This window comes from Poecilia formosa, unplaced genomic scaffold, assembly GCF_000485575.1.
Source record: "Poecilia formosa unplaced genomic scaffold, Poecilia_formosa-5.1.2 Scaffold470, whole genome shotgun sequence".
NCBI classification, from domain to species: Eukaryota; Metazoa; Chordata; class Actinopteri; order Cyprinodontiformes; family Poeciliidae; genus Poecilia; species Poecilia formosa.
The window spans coordinates 401,359-414,597 of NW_006800409.1; the positions used below are offsets into that span (position 1 = coordinate 401,359).

A 13,239-nucleotide genomic window follows, 5' to 3' on the forward strand; every position below is an offset into this window, starting at 1 on the left:
ATCTGATTGTGTCTCTATTGTGTTCGTAGTCTGAATGGTTTAAAGGGCTGCTTTCTGTGACGTTCCATCTGAGCCTTAACAGACATAAACATGCAGTAAATAAATCGATTTTCAATCAGTTTTTTGCACCAAAGAGTTAATAATAATAAACACGTTTTATTATTATAAAACACAGCAAACTAATGGTGATAGAGGGCCGCACTGGATTAACTCGGGGAATCTCATCTGTCCGTGTATCAATCAACTCCTAACCTCTTCTTTGTTCTGTCACAATTATCGATTTATTTAATTTTTATTATCATGCTCCAAACTTTGAGAGGACTGACCACCCCGCTCACCCGCTTCCTCACACACACACAGCCAGCAGCGTCACCTTCCCAATACTTCATGACGTCACTCCCACATCGACACGCCCACCACCAGGTGTCAAAGCCGCTGCTCCTGTCATATCAATCAATCATATTATTTCATTCATATTGCTCTTACAGAGCCTCAGTGAAAACGTGTTTATTATTATTATTAACGCTTTGGTGCAAAAAAAACTGATTGAAAATCGATTTTTTATTTACTGCATGTTTATGTCTGTTAAGGCTCAGATGGAACGGTGTTCCGTCAGATAGCCATACGCTGTCAGGGTCAGGACAGCATACATGCAGTGAGTACACATGCCCGCGCATGCGCATTAGGAAGTCCGACCGTCAGTGGAGTTGTCAGTTCAGCATACACAAGTTATGACGAAAATAAGTAAATTGTTTATAATATAACTATATAGATATACATGCGTTGTCGTGGTTTCAAAGTGTAGTCTGGCTGCAGCTGCAGTCAACTACAACACACGCCCATGTAAAACTCATTAACCTACTTAACCGCCAAGTCAGGATGCCATACAGCTGTTAATAAAGTGTATGATGATCTACGTCATGATTCTATGTTGCTGATTAAATAAAATCATATGGTTCTGACTGCATATACAGAAAGCAGCCCTTTAAACCATTCAGACTACGAACACAATAGAGACAATCAGATGACTTATTACCCCGCGATAATAACTCAATAGTCCATGGAAAAACCTTATTGTCATGACGGAAGGTAACTTCTTGACCCACATGCAAAAACATGTTTTTACCGATAATCAGTAAAAGATGTTTAATATAAAGCACAACAACAGTACAGATCAACTGTGTTCTTGGGGGAGCGGCAAATGGAGCGGGCTGGAAGAGAGAATGAGCGATGAGTTCAAGGACTGTGGGATGTTTGAGTTCTGAACGAGCGGCAACGGTCTTACTAGGTCAGGCGGCAGGCAAGCGGGGGTGGATACTGGGATTTCCCGGGGTGGTTTCGGGTATGGGGATCTGCTGCGGAACCAGCTGGTGTTTTGGGAAAATCCAGCGGACGGCGTTGGAGGGCGGACAGATACGGACCTCAGCTCACCGGGGCAGATCGAGGTAGGCAGCCAACGAGGGATAAGTACGCCAGGTACAGCCAGGAGCTCAAAAGCCTCGAGTGGTCGGACCACGACGTCACGAGGGAGTAGTCTGAAAAACGAATAAACAAAACCGGGGTCACTGGGAGGTTCACAAGGAATCAATAAACGCTATGATGATGGCCTGCAGTACCATTACTGGTTAACACTCTGACATCGATGTGTTTGCTGACTCCACTCTTAAGCCTCTGCGGAGATGAGACAATCTCCGACAGGTGTGAGGATCCCAGGTCACGCCCAACAGAGATCATCCACCAGGCGGCCCCTGGTGGAAGGAGCGAGAAGTAGCAGCAAAACAACCCGAGCACCCAGGATCACCACACTTATAAGCTTGTATTAAAGCAGAAAGTACGGCGGCCACCGTAAAAAAGGCTTACATTATCAACTATGCCGCATGAACTGATCAGTAGATTATTGCGAGGGGACGCAAACGTTTTGCGAGGGAACGCAAAAGAAAAAAAAAATCCCCATGTCCTCTGGAGGGCTCCGTAGAATAGAAGTTGTTGGAGCTATTTTTTCTTCATTTCTTTATCCATTTGAATTTTGTTACTTTATTCTTAAATTTCTATTTTTTTGTATTATTTACAGAGTTTATTTGTAGGTTGATAATTGTTGATTTTATTTATTTTTTGTTTTATTATTTTTCTTATTTATTTTCTAAAATTAGACCGGAAGTAATCTGAGTCAGTCCACTTTCTATAAGTGCAGGGGCCTGGTGAAGGACCAGCAGGCATTTGGGTTTGGGGCCGATGGTTTTTACCAGAGCAACAGAGGTAGCATGAGAACAGAGGAAAGTTTGAACTCTGTAATTGTTTGGTGAAAGAGGAAAATAAATCACCAAGAACAATCAATAAGTTTGGACATTGAACCTTCTTTTGCCTGTGTCCAGAAACATGACCCCAGTCCCTCAGTAGTGGCTTGGTGGAACTTTTTTTGGATGTTTGGCTTGGCAAACAATCAGAAGTGGTTCTGTCTAGTTTGGTTCTTCACCTGTTTATCAGCTTTATTGTACCTATATTGTGGCGCACTGCAGCCGCTGCAATTCATAAAAGTTAAACAAGCGACAAAAACTGAGCTAATCCCCTGTGGTCGCAAAACGTGGTGATATATATAACAGCCGTCAAACTACGGCTCCTACAGCATATTTAAAATAAAACGATTGACCAATTGTCGTGGAAACTGGCATAAGGTGGTGGGATCTTTCCAGGTGCACGCAGAAAACGGAGCAAAGGCCTGAGAAATAACAGTAATCTTGTATATTGATTACTGATGATTAAAAGATGAATAAAAATACATACATATGTAATGATTGGAATGGTCTGTAATGTCTGTAATAAAATATATGTTCTGTATTCTTGATCTGTAGTAACAGTAATAACTTGATTGTTGTATGTTGATTATTGATTAGAAATGGTAACGGCTTGAGTTACAGAATAGATAAGTGATGAAGAATAATACTGAGAGTTATAAGTTGATACAATGACAAATTTATAATGTTTTATAATAAATTACAAATGAGATGACTGAAGATTTGAGATTGTGAGAAATGAAGGCAGGTTCTGTTCTCAAACTGTCGCAATTAGTACACTGAGCTAGGCGGGGGTGCTGGAAAGGCTCAAAAAGGGAAGTAAGTTACGAGAAATGGCCTCAATGGCCAGATGGCCAGTGGAAAAGGGAAGTACCGAAGAGAGTTGCTGCAATGAGTCACGAAAGAGATGATGGTTGGGAAAGGTTGAGGCTTTCCACATACTCATCGGAACGTTTCAGAAGTCACGTAGAACTCTCCCATACACAACCATGGGCTGAGAGGGTTTAAAAACCAGCAGACAGGGGAAGAAACTGTTCTTTGTCCGCGGCGCTGAAGGAGAGCCAACAAGAGGACGCAGATTGAAGACCAGCAGAGGACCGCACCCTGGAACCAAGGGGAAGTTGAGACTTCACGCCGCTAAGAAGGGACAGATCCATCTACCCCCAGCCCTGGTTCCTGATTCAACCAATCGCTCTGCCTCAACCCAACGATCCCCATCCTACTGCAGCAGACTTGGAGAAAAGACAAAGGTCATTAATTGACGAAGATCTGGACGTTTGAAGGACAACGGACAGTTCTGCTTTGCTTCTATTCTGAAAGGGGACTTTGCTCCATCAGGACAAAAGACTCTGACCAAGGACATCTGAAGATTTCTGCTGCCGGGATCAGTTGACATCTGGGTGTGAGTTGACCTGCCCCCAAGAGCCTCGCTTAGTTAAACTAGTGACACAGGATAGGGATAGAAATGAAGATAGGTTGTAATTGATTTAAGTTGAATTTATTGTCTTATTGCAAATTTGTAACTTCTGAAAGTTAATCTGCTTGTCACTTTTCCCTGCTAAAGCTTGCTTAATAAATTACATACTAAAAATTCCAATGAAACTTGTGGACATTGAGATTAATTGAGTCATTTGATCATTATAGTTTCCCCTAATTACAGTAAAATTAGCGTACATGATTCTAGAGATGTGGTGGCTTCGTACTTTCCTTTGGTGAGTGTAAAAATAATGACCCTGGGACTTAAGTCTAAGTCACTAAATCTAATCTAGCTGTAAACAAGTGCCGTTATTTTAAGGAAAAGAGCTACCGTTAACAGGAGTGGTTGTTGAAGCTATGCAGTGGTGAGGGCTACTCACCTGACTGTTTCTCAACTGAAAAGGGTCATAACTTCTGGATTGTAGGTAGTTAGAGCTAGACGAGTCTTTTCCGTCACCAGTTTAAATAGAATATCTCTTGTAAACCGACTCTGAGGTAAGACCCGGGTTTCAGAGATTTTCCGGACCTGTTAGACAGAGAACTGGTCAGGTCAGTAGTCAGTCGAATGAGTGGTGAGATAAGGGCGGGGCTGACTATTGCGAAATAACACAATATAAATAGAAATTCGCCCCTTCTTGCATCTTGACAGAACTAACAGAAACTAAACTGTTTATAGATTTTTATCATGGAGAATTTATCAAACATCAGTTTTCTAATCTTTATTTTAAGTTGTATTTAATAGATATAACTAATAACAAATGGTGGCGCTACTAATATTTTCGTGTCAGATTTCTCCTTGTTCTATATTGGGATAAAATGGTTTTCTGGACACAATGAATCACATAGTGACCAGTCCAGTAATGCATATCAATTAGCAGCAGTATGAAAGACGTAAAAATAATTAACTATACTACATTAAATAAATACAAAATAAATGTTTGGCAGTTAGTGTCAACTGGGGATGTCGAAGTAACCATTCCTCCCACAGTCTTTGCATGTAGCCTCTGACTAGGGTTACTTGAGTAGTAGCATTCCAACAGTGCTTATCAATGTCTCTCATGGCATGAGGTAGGCTATATAGCTCCAATGGTCTTTCCTAAGGACCCACACTGGATAGCTCAATTTCACTGTTGTAACTGTTTGCCCCAGCCTGGATTCGAACCCGGGTCTCCCGGGTGGAAGACTGGTGACTTACCCACCCTTTCCTTGTGACCTCATCGAGGTTGCCATTTGCTTGTGGTATTCCCAGGTATTCCCAAACCATCTCGATTGGATTCAGGTCCGGTGACTGTGGAGGTCAGGTCATCTGGCGCAGCACCCCATCACTCTCCTTCTTGGTCAAATAGCCCTTACACAGCCTGGAGGTGTGTTTGGGGTCGTTGTCCTGTTGAAAAATAAGTGATGGTCCAACTAAATGCAAGCCGGATGGAATAGCATGCTGCTGCAAGATGTTGTGGTAGCCATGCTGATTCAGTATGCCTTCAATTTTGAATAAATCCCCAACAGTGTCACCAGCAAAGCACCCCCACACCATCACACCTCCTCCTCCATGCTTCACAGTGGGAACCAGGCATGTAGAGTCCATCCGTTCACCTTTTCTGCGTCGCACAAAGACACGGTGGTTGGAACCAAAGATCACAAATTTGGACTCATCAGACCAAAGCACAGATGTCCACTGGTCTAATGTCCATTCCTTGTGTTGTTTAGCCCAAACAAGTCTCTTCTGCTTGTTGCTTGTCCTTAGCAGTGGTTTCCTAGTAGCTATCCTACCATGAAGGCCTGATTCACACAGTCTCCTCTTAACAGTTGTTGCAGATATGTGTCTGCTGCTAGAACTCTGTGTGGCATTGACCTGGTCTCTGATCTGAGCTGCTGTTAACCTGCGATTTCTGAGGCTGGTAACTCGGATGAACTTATCCTCCGCAGCAGAGGTGACTCCTGGTCGTCCTTTCCTGGGGCGGTCCTCATGTGAGCCAGTTTCTTTGTAGCGCTTGATGGTTTTTGCGACTGCACTTGGGGACACTTTCAAAGTTTTCCCAATTTTTTGGACTGACTGACCTTCATTTTTTAAAGTAATGATGGTCCCAACTCCATTTATAAGGCAAGAAATCCCACTTATTAACCTGACAGGGCACACCTGTGAAGTGAAAACCATTTCAGGTGACGACCTCTTGAAACTCATCAAGAGAATGCAGAGTGTGTGCAAAGCAGTAATGACAGCAAAAGGTGGCTACTTTGAAGAACCTAGAATAAAAGGCGTATTTTCAGTTGTTTCACACTTTTTTGTTTAGTACATATTTCCACATGTGTTAATTCATAGTTTTGATGCCTTCAGTGTGAATCTACAATGTCAATAGTCATGAAAATAAAGGAAACTCATTGAATGAGTAGGTGTCAAAATCTGTGGTCTGTACTGTATATATATATATTTGTATAAATATACAATGATCTGTGTTAGTTACTGCCATTTAGCACTGAGGACAAAAAAATGATCGTTGATCATTTACAATGTTGTGTTGCAGTAAAAGATGTTTTTCACATCAATGATTCAAAAAGTGCATTTTATAAAAACCTGATTGTCGAGTTTGTAGAAGATTTTGCATTACTTTCATTAGAACCCCTTTTTCCATAAATACCCTTCCCAAACCACAGCCGATGCGGTATTTTGTGTTACCACTCTTGCTTCAGAGTATGCAGCCTCAGTTAGTAGCATCAGCCGTCCCATGGACTGATGAGCCGAAGAACATGGCTAAATGAAGTCAGAAACGTTTTGAGAAGGTCCTCAAAGGTGTGATGGATCAAATCAGCACACACTTAGAGGTCATAGGAGGTGATGATGGAGATGATGATTGTGATGGTGGTTATGACGATGAAAAGGAGGAAGACAAAAAAGATGACATCCACACCTGTAACAAGGCGGCCTTTTGCGGCTGGATTTTACAGTGAGGAAGAGTAGTTGAGGCAGAGTCAGGTGGAAACAGCAGTGGGTTTATTCTTCTTACAGCATCAACACACAATAATTTCACAGGTGAAACTACAGGCTTAAATAGTCCCAACTGTGACGGACCCAACCCCTCCAATTCACAGGGGGATCTCAATTAACCAATCTCTACCTATTTAAATAAAATACCTTTTACTAAATATAAACATTTACGTTTTATAAGTATTTTATGTTTTATCTTACATCAAATGAAATGCCACAAAAACCCATAACAGATCCCCCCCCCACACTTTTCAATGGCCTCTCCCGGAACCTATAAATGGTGTCTGGACCCCTGGGGTAGTATTTGTCCAAACACCCTGGAGAGGACACAGAAAAGACAGGTGAGTCACTCAATATCAGCACTCCACACCTAACAGATTATGCACAAACATTTGCTCAGTTTTACCCACCAGTAGCTCATTGCTCTGAGTAACAATTATCCTCCCTCCACAGGCAACCAGCTCACTTCTCAATGAGGAGCAGCTGTGCAGAGCCCAGAACAAAAGGCTACATGCTAATTACTAAAATACTCAATAAATACAATTAAAACTTCTCGTGTGCAAATTGTTATTTATGTGCAAATCTCTGCTTAAAGTGCAGTGCTAAATAAAGTGCTTGTTAATAAAGTGTAAAAAGTGCTTTTAAAGTGCTATACAGTGACTTCAATAAAAACAGACCCAGTAATGAAGCTCTCTTCATTACAGTCATAAAGTGTCATTCGGTAAATTATGACTCTTTTAATACAAAGTTGACATTATTCAAAATGTCTTTGTTATGACAACCAAGAAATCATTAATGTTTAAACTTTACCTTTAATAACATAAAGTTACGTAATTTTTAAAGTGCAATCACTAATTCTTTTATAACAAATTTATATCAGTCATGATTTCTTGGTTAATGTCAAGTTGTCATAACAAAGACATTTTGAATAATGTCAACTTTGTATTAAAAGTGTCATGATTTATCAAATGACGCTTTATGACAACAGTCATAAATATTCATGAAGGCTTATTCATGTTCATGACAGGTGTTATGTCATGTTTATGACTTATTCACCCCCCTTCAAATAAAGTGTTACCTAATAAAGTAATATAGCAGCCCATGGACATAAGAAGTATTGGAATCATGAAAATGCACGGGTGAGCAAATAGGATTAAAAATATCCGCTCTGCTCATCTTTAAATCAAACAATTGTCTACGTCATCTGAGCGAAGCAGTTGGCTAGTTATCCACATCAACAATTCAGTTCAGTTTTTAATTCAGTTTATTTCTGTAGCGCTAATTCACATCGTATTACTATAACAACCTATAAAAAATGGCTAATTCAAACAGAAATATTCCAAGTCAGGTGCACACCTGACTCTACTTGTCAGTGCAGTCAAGTTGAGTTTATTATTCAAATATGTTTGAACAATTTGAAAGTGTGTAAGCTATTTGATTGCTGTTTACGGAAACAGCCGAACCTGGCCGAAAAGACACAGGCGACGAGAAAGAGGGTGCGTTTAGCAATGATCAGCAGACGCTCATCAGCTCCTCCGCCTAGAACAGGATATGCCTCAGTGCGTTTCCCATCTGCGTCCGAGTTTATTTCAAATTATTGGAGCAAACTTTACCGATCTGGAAGAATTCTGACGAAATTCCAGTTCTACCTTTTCCTCTTTTGAAAACGGACAGAGAACGCTGAAGCATGGTGAGTCAAACATTTTTGTTACACAGTAACAGTAGTCAGAAGCGCATAGTGTAATTTGTTAGAGTTTACACGCTGCGTGTGGGAGATTTAGAAATCTGAGCAGCCTGAACTGCCTGAATACACAAAAGGCGCAAAATAAACAGAACTGCGGATGTGGCTATAGGCCAGTTGTCTAAGGTAAACTTTATGTCGGACACCTTATACAAAAATGTGCAATTAGAATATCAGATTTATCCAGAGGTGGGTAGAATACCCAAAAATTGTACTCACGTGAGAAGCAATACTTCAATATACTCAAGTAAAAGTAAAAAGTAGCCATCCCAGAAATGACTCAAGTATAAAAAGTATTCTGGAAAAATGTTACTTATGTACTGAATAATTTATCATAACATCAAGTTTAATGTTTAAAATTATGGGCAAATTTTAATATTTTATAGACTAAAATGAAAAGAATTGATTTATATATATAAAAAAAGTCAATAAAAAATCAGGCAGAATAAACACCTTTCCAAATTAATTTCTTGAAATAGAAGACCTACGAAACTAATATTTACTGTAGGATAATTTATACTGTATGTATATGTTAGAAAAGGGCAAAAACATATCCTCATTATTGGATATGTTTTCAAATGCAACTGAGCAACGTTACTCAAAACTAATTCAAGTAAAAGTAAATGTTCAGGTTTTGTAAACCACTTTTAGGCCAAATTAGACAAACTGTAATTACAGCAATACATGTAAATGTAACTAATTGCTTTCCACCCTGTATGGCAGAATATATATACATTTTCACATTGTGAAGTGTTTCTACTTTCTGCATTATCCATACATGGACCCTATAGTGCAGTAAAATATTAACGTTTCCATTTGTTTTGGTTCGCACAATGAGTCAATAACGATTTTCGTCATAGTACCGGAAATAATTTAAAACTCTGTACACACACACACACACACACACACACACACACACACACACACACACACACATATATATATAGGGATGGAAGAAGTTTAATTCTTCTTAGTTGAGCTGCATTTAAAAGACGCATTTAGTTCAGTGTCCATGAGATGATTTTCAGAAAGGATATTTTTATTGACTGATTTTAGTTTCCTCTGCGATGAACTCTTTGCGTAAAGTCTATAATGTCTGCCCATGCCACCAGTCAAGGGTGTGAATTATAACCTGACAGACGGGCTTCGAATTTTTCCATTGTTTAAAAAGAAAACCAGTCACATACAGAAAATATTCCATTAACACGACCCTTCGTATGTATATGTGTACAACATAATATTTTAAAGCCTATATTAACACACATGTGATTTGCTTTATGTTTAGTGTTCATTGTTTCTGTACAGTTAATGAATAAAGAGTGGACAGTCATGGTACTAGCCATGTTACTGTCAGAGGGTGACATACTCTGTGAAGAGAAGTTTGGCTGCTGAATTGATGGCAACATGGTTCAGGTTCCAAGAGGATGTGCCCCACTGAGGCTGGCAGAGGCCGTAGCCCTGGCAACCTGCTACTCTCCTTGTGACTGGAAGGAGGGATGGGGCAACATCATAAACATCACTGTTGTAGTAAAACATGATTCCAATGAATAAATAAAATGCTTCCTTAGATATACATGAAATGATTTACAAACCAGAATAGAACAAACCTTTCACAACATATGGTCTGGATGACATTTTCAGAAAAACAGAAAAATTATTTAAATAATATGCTCACACCCTCCTCCTGCTCTAGGGATGCAAAAATAAGTGTGGTGCTGTGGTGAGGATGTTTTTTGTTGTTTGTTTTTTTAATGAAGCACTCCCACTACATGAGACCTGCACAGTGCATGGCAGGCAGTCCTTATTCTACACCTTGGCCTCTTTATCGGTGCCTGCCCAATGGCGGACACATATTTTTCTACACCCAATAAGGTGTCTATTTATTTTTCTTCTGTCACTGTTAATGCCTGAACCACTGCATACACTCGCACAAAACATACATCAAAATGAAGTGAGCTATTACTTCTGTTGGTGTTTTGAATTATGATAGCAACGTAATAGGCAAAAAACTGTCCAAAAATCCCATTCAAGTCAAGAAGTCAGATCTTGAAAAATCCCCCAAATCCACTTTTGTTGAGGTTTGCTGTGTCATCATGGCTTCACCTAGAAACACCATTCAACTTTCAGCTTTTAGATCCGGCTATGGTCTGTTCAGAATTTCATCAAACAGAATTAATTAAATTAGTGCTGTACTTCTGTGATATGGGATGAACTGTTTGTTTTTAATTTCATCTGCCATTTTAACAAATAGTGGAGACAGCATCTTCCAGAAATGTTTTTAAAATTCAGGGGGATATCTATCTAATCCTGGGGCCTTATTGTTTGACAATTTGCTTAGAGCTATTTCATATTCTGTGGATTTGAGTGGGGTATCCAAAACCAGGGTTAGCCTTGAAAAAAAGCCGGTAGAAACGCTCGGAAAGTGAGTTGAGTAGAGCCAAGCCGGGCCGGTGGCAAAGGGGCATTATGATGTCTGACTGTTCCTTTGTTAATGATGGAAGTGTGATATTATTGAGAAAATTATCAATTTCTTTGAAGTCATTTTCCTTATTACTGTTAAGTCTTGAATTGTTGTGATGAGGGTTTTTTTTTTCCTTATGTTTAATTTGACTAGCTAAATATTTGCCAGATTTATCATTATCTTCATAATGGTTATATTGTAGTCTTTGTAGGATAACTTGTGTCTTTTTACTAATAATGTTATCAAGTTAATTTTTAGTGCCTCTAATTTTCTTCAATATTTGCTATTGGGGTAGTTGCATATGAATTGTATAATTGTTTTAGTTTGTCTTCCAGGTAATTTTCTAAGTTTTGTTCACTTTTCTTTTTGAATGAGTATTATGAAATTATTTTCCTTCTTGTTACTGTTTTGGCTGTTTCCCAGATGAGAGATAGAGATGTGATTGGATATGATAATTGGATGAATAGTTGGGTAGGAAATATCTGTTATGGAAGAGTTACTGGTAAGAAAGTATTCAATTCTTGAAAATTATTTATGGACGCAGGAGAAATAAGAAGGGTTTTTTATGAATACGGCGACAAGGCTGGTCATTTATTGGCACATCAGTTACGGCGTCAGGTCAACTCTCGTATAATATCTAGTATTCAAAATACCCAACAGGTAATTACAACCGACCCCACCGAAATTAATGACACTTTTAAATTATTTTATTCTTCTTTGTATTCGTTAGAATTTCCCACAGACAATAATAAAATGGAAGAATTTCTTCAAAGTCTTTCCTTTCCTGCTATTGATATGGATACTGCCTGGAGCATGGGTTCTTCACTCAGCCTTGTGGAAGTAATAAATTCAATAAAACCGCTGGAATCGGACTTCCGGGTCAGCGCTGCAACAAGATGGCCACGTAGAAACAGGCTCCTCCATGTCGGTATTTAAATCCCCCCCTCGCTTAACTCAGATAATTACCAAAACTTCAGTCTAAATCACTTAAAGGGGGAAGATGCCGAAAATTAACAAGACTGAAAAGAAAACGTCTAAAACACAAGATACTGGCGCAGCAGGATGAGGCTAATGCCACCATGAGGAAAGCTAGCGTTAACTTACAACACGCGTTACTGCAGAGCATCAAGACGCTTTCTAAAGACTTAAAAGAGTTTAAAAACGAGATGAAGCAAGACATAGAAGAACTCAAACAAGACGTAAAGGCAACAATGAAGGAAGATCTCAACAGATTCAGAGAGGAAATGAACCAGAAGGGCAGCATCACCGAGGCGCAGACCCGGATATCTGACCTGGAGGCTGAGTGATGGGAAATGAAAGACGCGCTGCTTGAGACATTAGAAAGGAACAGAGCTATGAACGACAAATTTGTGGATTTAGAGAGCCGAAGCCGGAGAAATAATCTTCGTATCTATGGAGTTCCGGAAGGTAAAGAAGGTAGATCGGTTTCCGAGTTTGTCACCGATCTGCTGATCAAGCAGCTGAAGCTACCAGATGGAAGTGAACTACGGGCTCAGCGGCACACCGAGCTCTGGCTCCCAGACCGCCTCCCAACGCGGCCCCGAGATCTATAATTGTGAATTTCTTGCAATTTAACACAAAAGAAATGGTTCTGAGGAAAGCCTGGGAACAGAAAGTGGAGATGAAAGGTGAGCCCCTTTATTTTGATAACGATTATGCTTCGGATGTCATAGAAAAACGTAAAGCATATGGCCCATTAAAGGCAGCCTCGAAACAGAAAGATGTCAGATTTCAGACACCGTTCACAAAGATGAGAATCTTCTGGGACTCTGGAGTCGGACCTACGAGAACGCAGACGAAGCAGCGTCGGACATGATCAAGAGGGGCTTCGGCTATGGGGTTCCATTTGTATCAAAAATAAGTAGAAGTCATGTGCAGATGTGTCGTTGGTCTATGTCGTTGGTCTATGTTGCATGTAGATGTTGCATATGTCTATGTTGCATATGCGTTCGCTGCATATGTGTTCGCTGCATATGTAGATGTTGCATATGTCTATGTTGCATATGCGTTCGCTGCATATGTGTTTGCTGCACATGTCTACGTTGAATATGTCTATATTGCATATGCGTTCGCTGCATATGTGATGAACGTCGTTGGTCCATGCTGTTGGTTGCATAGACATAATATAAGCATAGACGCCTCATGGACCGCTCCGGCGCAGGAAAAACGGCGGCCATCTTGGAGCGGTATACCCTCCTACTTTGCTCAATCAAAACAGCAGAAGATGCCTCAGCACTGAGGGATATTGTTGTTCTGGTCGATGGAT

General features: G+C 40.1%; 1 protein-coding gene and 1 long non-coding RNA gene across 3 annotated transcripts in view; both read left to right on the top strand.

Annotated features, from left to right (window-relative positions):
• Positions 1-4,780: 4,780 nt before the first annotated feature.
• On the top strand, positions 4,781-7,392 carry LOC107833850 (uncharacterized). The gene is made up of 3 exons (XR_001659623.1): positions 4,781-4,792; positions 6,352-6,354; positions 7,181-7,392. It is a non-coding gene; the product is annotated as an uncharacterized LOC107833850 (long non-coding RNA).
• Positions 7,393-8,276: 884 nt separating this feature from the next.
• The window catches only part of ptprfa (protein tyrosine phosphatase receptor type Fa), a 36,231-nt gene continuing 31,268 nt past the window's right edge, over positions 8,277-13,239 (top strand). For both annotated transcript variants that reach the window (XM_007578202.2, XM_016664137.1), the window contains exon 1: positions 8,277-8,440. The gene's annotated coding sequence lies outside the window, so the exon portion shown is untranslated. The remainder of the gene's footprint in view (positions 8,441-13,239) is intronic.